Source organism: Oryctolagus cuniculus, unplaced genomic scaffold (assembly GCF_964237555.1).
Source record: "Oryctolagus cuniculus unplaced genomic scaffold, mOryCun1.1 SCAFFOLD_355, whole genome shotgun sequence".
Classification (NCBI taxonomy): domain Eukaryota; kingdom Metazoa; phylum Chordata; class Mammalia; order Lagomorpha; family Leporidae; genus Oryctolagus; species Oryctolagus cuniculus.
Window position 1 is genome coordinate 2668 of NW_027208253.1, and position 8335 is coordinate 11002.

The following is an 8335-nucleotide window of genomic DNA, read 5'->3' on the forward strand; positions in this document are numbered from 1 at the left end:
TGACACAGGCTCGCATACTTCACAGAGTTCCATGCTGGGGAACTGTTCCCTTGGTGAGATCATCCCACGAGTTTTCTCTCTAGCAATGATGAGATACTTCTCAATAAGAAGTGATTGCCTGGTCTGCTCCAATACACACACACACACACACACACAAACATCTCACAGAGTAATTCGGCAAATATTTATTGAAAATGTGCTGTGTGCCGGAGATTGTGTAATGAAATAATGGATACCTGTATACACACAGAGCTTACAGTTTAGTGGGCGAGGCAAATTTTTGTACAGATGTTTTTAATATATTTTACCTACTCACAAAACTCACAGAATCCTGTGTACTTATTTAAAACTTTTGGTAAACTCCTAGTTTGGTTTGTTTTCAACCCATGAAACCTAAAAGATAACAAAAACTAATAATGGATAGCAATTTAGAGGTTTTAAATTGTCCTTTTCATATTAGTAGCCTAGTTATGTTTTATTTCAAGTTATTGACCAAATTCATTCTTTGTTCTTAAGGGAATCAATACAAAAATCATAACATAAGTTTACAATTTTCCAACACTGTTTAAAGCATTTTCTCGTTTGGTTCTCATAATACTCTAAAGTTGCATTGAAACTCATTCCAGGGCTAGTTAACTAGTCCCATTCATAGCTGACGCCAGGGATGGTGTTGAGAAGGTCTTTCTGGACCACAGACTTACAGTCTCCCAGACACCTTTTTAACACCCTGTTGGCTCTGTGGATACCAGCTGTTATCTTTTCCATCAAACCAAAATTGTTTCTCAGGTGGGTTGCCGGCCTCTGCTGTGTTTGGTTTGCTCCAGTAGTGCTGGAAAATAAAAATCCTGGCCCCAGATCCTACTGGTGAATGTTTCTTGAGCCAACCATTGTTGTCTGGGCCCTGGCTCCTGCTGCCCAGCACGGAGGGATGTTCTATGTCCAGCCCACTAGAGAATGCACTGTCCCCAAGGCACATGGAGGATTTCCCCCTGGGCTGTCTTTACCCTCCTGTCACCATGGCCTCTGATTTTGTGACCTGAGGCGGTTCCTGAACAATAGCTGCAACATCTTAGAAGTTCTTAGCTCTCAGGTCTTTTTTTCTTTTTTCTCTAAGATTTATTTATTTATTTGAAAGGCAGAGTTACACAGAGAGAGAAGGAGAGGCAGAGAGAGAGAGAGAGGGAGGGAGGGAAGGAGGGAGGGAGGTGTCTTCCATCTGTTGGTTCACTCCCCAGTTGGCCGCAATGGCCAGAGCTGCGCCGATCCGAAACCAGGAGCCAGGAGCTTCCTCCAGATCTTCCCTGTGGTTGCAGGGACCAAGTGTTAGTCAAATGGCACAGTCTTTATCTATGGCACCATCTACACCCCGGACACCATCCTAGGTTCTAGCACCTGCCACCATGGCTGGAAACCAGGTGACGCCATGGCCCAACCACCAGTGTCAGCTCCACCCCCACCCTCGTGGGATTCGCTGCGCCTACTTCCCTGCCAGCCCTCCAGCAAAGTTTTTTTTTTTTTTTTTTTTTTTGGACAGGCAGAGTGGACAGTGAGAGAGAAAGACTGAGAGAAAGGTCTTCCTTTGCCGTTGGTTCACCCTCCAATGGCCGCCGCAGCCGGTGTGCTGCAGCCGGCGCATCGTGCTGATCCGATGGCAGGAGCCAGGTGCTTCTCCTGGTCTCCCGTGGGGTGCAGGGCCCAAGTACTTGGGCCATCCTCCACTGCACTCCCTGGCCACAGCAGAGAGCTGGCCTGGAAGAGGAGCAACCGGGACAGAATCCGGCGCCCCGACCGGGACTAGAACCTGGTGTGCCGCCGCCGCAAGGTGGAGGATTAGCCTAGTGAGCCGCAGCGCCGGCTCCAGCAAAGGTTTAAGATGAATTGTTCCTGAACACGTGGCTCTCTTGGTCTCTCTCTCTCTCTGTCTCTCCCTCCCTCTCTCTCTCTCTTTCTCTTATGCTCTCCTCCCTCTTTTTCCTCCTTCTCCCCTTCCTTCCAGTCTGTTGGGTTTCTCCCCGTAAACCCTTTCCCTTACTCTGCTGTTTGGTGTGTTTTGTGGCAGCCTTATACTAAGGACTTGGTCCATCTTCTATTGCTTTCCCAGGCCATAGCAGAGAGCTGGATCATAAGTGGAGCAGCTGGGTCTTGAACCAGAGCCCACATGGGATGCTGGCACTACAGGTGGCAGCACCGGCCCTGTCTCAGGCCTTTTTTACATTTTGGACTGTAACTGTGGATCTGCACTATTTCATTTTTAGTGAAGAAGGAAAATGATCAGTTAGAGACAATTCTTATGTTTGCTGAAATAACTTATCAAGTAGACTTATATTGTAAAAAACAGCAAAAAGTTACTTATTGGAATGCACCTATGGTTTATCTGTGTGACTTTTTAAATTTTTCATAGGTCAAAAATTAATTAAAAATTAAAGCTAAACATTAAAAAAAGTTTGCACATCAATCAAAAATAAATAAATGCTAAAAGTAATAATCTAGCACTCAAAATTTATTTTGCCTGCATTTGCGGTATATGTAGCAGCCATTTAAAGACCTAATCTGATGACTGTATCTTTTTGTAGGTCACCGAAATGATTCTGGAAATGTCTCTTGAAGTTTGGTAAGTGGATAGAAAACATTGTGAATGATTACTTGGCTGGAAAACTGTGAGCGATCCAATGATTTACTGAAGAGCATACTTTTTACATAGGAAGGATGTTGACAGCTTTGAATATACAGAAGTACAGTAATTGCTTTTCTTTACCATCCTTACAATAGCTTCAGAATTAAAAAAATTCTAATATTCTTACCTGATTTCCCAGTGGTGGTTAAATGATAAATGTCAAGCCAGGTGCTTTATGAAAGGCCCACACGCTCCCCAAAGAAACGAATGCAGTTTCCCAGGCCATGACTTTCCATCGTTTCAGTTCAATACCAGAACACGGACATGCACGTGGAAGGAAGCTATGGTAATTTGTATAAAGAGGAGGACGTGAAAGCCGTCACTGTGTTCCTGGTGCTCAGCAGGGTGACAGGTGGTTAAGTTCCATGAGGTGTGTTGCTGGCTCACATCGGCCTCCCACGTGAACCTTGGAGAGCCGTTTACATGTTTTCACATGGTGAATCCAAGGGGACCCAGAGCCGTCTTGGTCTAGCTATCTCTAGTCTAAGGCTGAGCTCAGTGGATTCCACCTTCCACGACCTGTCTCCATCTCTGAACTTCCCTGCTGATGCGGATTTTCTAAGGCCACTAATACACATTTCACATAGACACCATGCACATTAGTTTAACATTCATATATCTTGTGAGTTGCCAGATGTATGGTAATCTGCATTGGCTTCAGGTGTCTCTTTCTCTTATTTTGATCCCTGAAGTCTGTTGATTTCACTTAGTGCTTAGCATAAATTTCTACCACCTCTCCTCAGAAAATATCAGAGGATACCCCAAGTTGGTAATGTTGTGTTATTTTTCATTAAGTTGATTTTTGCTTAAATGTGGTATCTTTTGGCATGAGATTAAAAATATCTTTGTTATTTGACTGGCTCTGGTATTGATCAGTACCATTTCAAATCGAAAATGATTTTTACTGAGAAAATTAGGACAATGTGGTGTGGAATAAATGAGTTTTCACAGTAACACAGCTTGTTTAAAATGTTGGGAAAACTCAGTTAGATGGTGCAGATTTATCCAGAAGTGGTTTACATTTTATGTATTACCATGAACTTTAATTAAGCCCACTTTTTAATGTGTTAATTTATGTACTGACTTTAGAGTAGGAATTCTTTTTCAAGGAAAAATTCCATTCATTTAAATAAAAACATTCCTCTTTAATGCTTTCCATTAAATGTAACATAAAATCAAGAAACAACTTTAATAGGCAAAGATAGTACATAAAAGAAGAATTAAATGAACCATAATCCTCTTACTATATTTATAAAATTGCTAAGCACTGTTTGAATTTTCTATCAGATTTTTTATTGACACCTTGTAACACTCTGTTCATTAACACTATTTTTTAAAATCATGATTCTTGTTAAAAAGTAGTATATGACAAACAACATGGGTTCTAGAATGAGAAATCCTGGAGTTAAGTCTACTACTTGCTAATGATGTTGATGGTTGAAAGATTTCTCATAGCTTTTTTATTCATTGGTGAAATAAGAAAAGAGTACTTTATCAGCGTATCTGTGGTGATAAATGAGAAGTTCTTTTTAGAGTATACTACTGGAAGTGTATACTGTGTTTATGGTGGTGCTCTTTGTAATTAGTTTATTAAAAAAAAATCCTTGAGATAATCTCAGTGTAGCTGGCGCCGGAGCTCACTTGGCTAATCCTCCGCCTGTGTGATAAAGAGCGATGTTTGCTCCCATCGCTGGGGCTGTGGTTCATATACAAGTTACCATGTTTTGTCTCTGAGAACTCACTGCCATTTCTGGAAGGGAAGAGGACATATAACTTCAGTCCTCCAGCTGTGTACCTCAAGTCACAGCGGGGCGTCTTAGTCTCTTCCGTTGCTGCAGCAGAATACCAGGGGCTGGGTCTTGGATGCAGAGAAGTGGTTCAGTTGGCCCACAGTGTTGATCTCCATCCACTCCACCTCTGGTGAGGGCCCCTGGGCTGCATCACAGTGTGGCAGAAGAATGAATGGGAGCAGCCACTTGAGCAAGGGACCCCCTGGTGAGACAGGGACCCAGAAGGTGGGGAGGGGCCAGTCTTGTTCTGCTGATAATAGTGGACTCTTGTGGGAACAGGCTCCCTCCCTGAGACCAGATCTAATCTCTTCTGACCTAATGCCTGCTTGACTGCCCCCTGTTAAAGGTCCCACCACATCAACAGGGACTGTTTCCAGGACATGAATACTTGGGGACTGTAGAGAAACCATCCATTAGAACAGGCAACTTCTGATGGTGATTCTGCAAGTGTCTTCCTTAGAGGGTAGGCCTTGGCGTGTTAGATGGTTCAACGGCGGGAGGAATCCTGCTGCAGACAGACAATGACCGGATGCTTTATAGAACTTCCCCAGGTCTTTCTGTCATGAGAGACAATTTAGCAGGTGCAGTTTGCATGCTTGTTTGTTTCTAAAGCATCTCATACTCCTTTTTTGGATTTTTTTCCTGAGAACATGCCTCAGAGCGTACTGCTTAGCCATCACTGTATTAGGTCCTTCCTGGCTGGCGGGGACAGGGTGGATGTGAATCAAGACCACTGGGGACTCTGGCTCACGGCTGTCTGTCTGTCTGTTTATTGTAGTTCAAGTCCAGACCTCCGATTCAGCATGGCCCTGTGTGATCAGGAGAAAGCCTTCAGACAGCAGAGAAAGGAGAACATAAAAGAGAACATGAGGAAACTCTTGGGTCCAAAGAAGAGTGAAGGACTGTATTCCACACGCGATGTGAGTTGGACATTGTTCACATGTTCTTACAATGTAGTGACACTTCTGTTTGCATACTTTCTTCAGAACTTTCACCCCAATATGGCAGCGTTGGGTCAAGCATTATTCCTTCAGCTTCTAGGTAAGGCAGGTGGTTCACCAGTGAAACCGAAGAGGGCCGTCTCGACTGCTTCCCACGTTTGGAGAGGTTCATCAGGCACCTTATGTTTGTTTTTCCTTTTTTAGAGCAGGGCCAGGTTTACAGGAAAGCTGAGCCGGAACTATGGAGAGTTCTGTTGTACTCACTGTTCCCACACTCGCACTAGTGCCTAACATGTCCCCATGTTCGAGTTCTCCAGAGACACAGACCCCGTAAGGCAAAGGAACAAAGGTACTTCAAAAAATGTGTGGAGTAAAAATGGAAGAAAATGTTATTCATTTGAGAGAAGGGGAGAAAGAGACAGAGAGGAAGACAGAGGGAGCTCGCATCTGCTAGTCTACCCCTGCAATGCCTGCACCATTTGGGCGGGGCCAGAGCTGGGAGCCAGTAACCCAACCCAAGTCTGTCACACGGTCGCAGGGACTCAGCTACTTGAGTTCTCGCTTGATGCTTCCTGGGGCCACATTAGCAGGAAGCTGGACGTGGGAGCAGAGCTGGGGCTCGGGCCCAGGCACTTCAGCACTGGATGTGGGCGTCTTAACTACCAGACTAAATGCTCTTGCACCCACACCCCATACTTGAATGAGCACACTGGTCACTTCTGGAACCCTCCCCTTCATCCACTCCTGCCTCCCTCCCCCAGAGTCTCAGTTAGGCTTCGTTTATATTTCCGCATGGCACATCTTGGATTCTCAGCATTGGCTTCTGGGCAGTTGTACTTAGAAAGCTCTTGTGCAGACTGCGTGTCTGTTTTCTCCGTCAGAGCAGCACGCGTGTTCTTCATCTCTGTGTGTGGTCCCAGAATCCAGCCTGAGTCCTGGCCTGGCGAGCCCTGGTGGATGCTGTGTCGCAGGAGACAGGGCGCGCAAGTAGGCCGTGGTTTGGCACTGATGAGTGCACAGTGAGGTGCGCAGGGCCTCGGATCTCAGCAACCCCAAACTCAGGTTGTTAGAAAGCAGAGGTTGAGAGGGGGTGTCAAGCAAAGACCCCAGCTGGAATGGAATTAGAAATATGCAGGCCGGCGCCGCGGCTCACTAGGCTAATCCTCCGCCTTGCGGTGCCGGCACACCAGGTTCTAGTCCCGGTCGGGGCGCCGGATTCTATCCCGGTTGCCCCTCTTCCAGGCCAGCTCTCTGCTGTGGCCAGGGAGTGCAGTGGAGGATGGCCCAGGTGCTTGGGCCCTGCACCCCATGGGAGACCAGGAAAAGCACCTGGCTCCTGGCTCCTGCCATCGGATCAGCGTGGTGTGCCGGCCGCAGCGCGCCGGCCGCGGCGGCCATTGGAGGGTGAACCAACGGCAAAGGAAGACCTTTCTCTCTGTCTCTCTCTCTCACTGTCCACTCTGCCTGTCAAAAAATAAAAAAAAAGAAAAAAAGAAATATGCAGACACCTTGTGGCCTTGGTCCTTAGGTTCTTCTGAAGGAGTGCTGTGGTCCCAGCCCCGAGGCACTCCTCTACTGTGGAAAGGGGTCGAAGTCTTCCTGGGAAAATAAGACTTGGCTTAGTTTATGTCCGTACGAATGAGAGTATCTTAGCTCTTCTGCACCAGATGGGGAGTGAGGTAATTGTGCCTCAACTCTGGAAAATCTGTTGGAAATAGGAAATATGAAGTCACTTCTAGAATTAAAATTTTTGTTATTGCTGTTTGGGTTTATGCTTCTTTTTTTCCTTGTCTTGGAAAAAAGTAATCAGATTTGACAAAATCAGCACCACGCATTTTCATAAGAAAAGTAAATTTTTTTCTGCCTTTTGTTGACTCCTGGTCTCTGAAGCTCCCTCTTGTCTTACTTCCTGCCTTCATCTTCACTCTGTCCAGTCAGGTTGTTAGCTCCTCGGGGTACACAGGGGAGTGGACTGTCCTCAGGACAACAGTCCTCTGGGCTGCTTATGGAGACGGCACCTGTCTGGCTTGCAGTTTTCAGCACATGGACTGCATTTGGTTTAGGACCTCAGTGTTGATTAAAACAATGATTTTAAATAAGAATAAATTTTCAAAATCATAAATCACATTAATTTTTAGCTCTGTGTCTTCTGAGTGAAATGGAGATAATGTCTCTTACAGGGATAAGAGGCTGGGTACTAGTGCTTACAAAACATTCAGCAAAATGTGCAGCGCACATAGTAGTTACTCAATAAAACAGTAGCCATTATACATACTCTTGGGTGCTGCTCTTCTGTTCATAGCAGCCAGAGGCAGCAAGTGCCTAACTTAATAACCTGTGTTTTCCTGCCTGGATAATGAACTAGTCAAGTCATTAAGGTTTCTGGTAACTCAAGAGTTTAAGATTGCAGAGCATGAAGACTTTGCTAAAAAGATTATTTTGGTGGAAGTCTGCTGTAATACGCAATCCTCGCTCAGAAGGAGATGACTTGGGCATTCTCGTCTCTTGTGTCTGGTTCCTCGCCAGCGAGCTGCCGTTTTTCCACACGCTACGCGTGCAGTGAGAGTCGTTTCTCCTCACTTCCCACTTTCTCTTTCGACTTGGTGGCTGTGGAATTCGGAGCGGATAAGCCAGCCTGCGGTGGAGTAGTTGGTCCAGCTGTGCCATTTCTCCACTGTGGACTCACGGAAGTGGTTCCCAGGGAGAGTCTGAATGGGGGCATGTGGCATCTCTGCCACTAACAGGCCACTTGCAGTTTCCTTGTAGTAAAGCAGCTTTTAGCCCGATGAAGCCTCTGGGTTGCAGTCTCTCACGCGAGGGAGCTGAAATGTGTACGTGGGGCGGAGTCGGTTTGGGAACTGGATTCTGGAGATTGGAGTGACATGGAAAACGGGAGACGGGAATAGCCAGCCTTAGAGTCTGCCGAGAAG

At 45.9% G+C, this 8335-nt stretch overlaps 1 long non-coding RNA gene across 1 annotated transcript; it reads left to right on the top strand.

Moving 5' to 3' along the window:
- Positions 1–1509: 1509 nt before the first annotated feature.
- Positions 1510–7165, top strand: LOC138848080 (uncharacterized). Its single transcript, XR_011385934.1, has 2 exons — positions 1510–2611; positions 5243–7165. It is a non-coding gene; the product is annotated as an uncharacterized lncRNA (long non-coding RNA).
- Positions 7166–8335: the final 1170 nt, after the last annotated feature.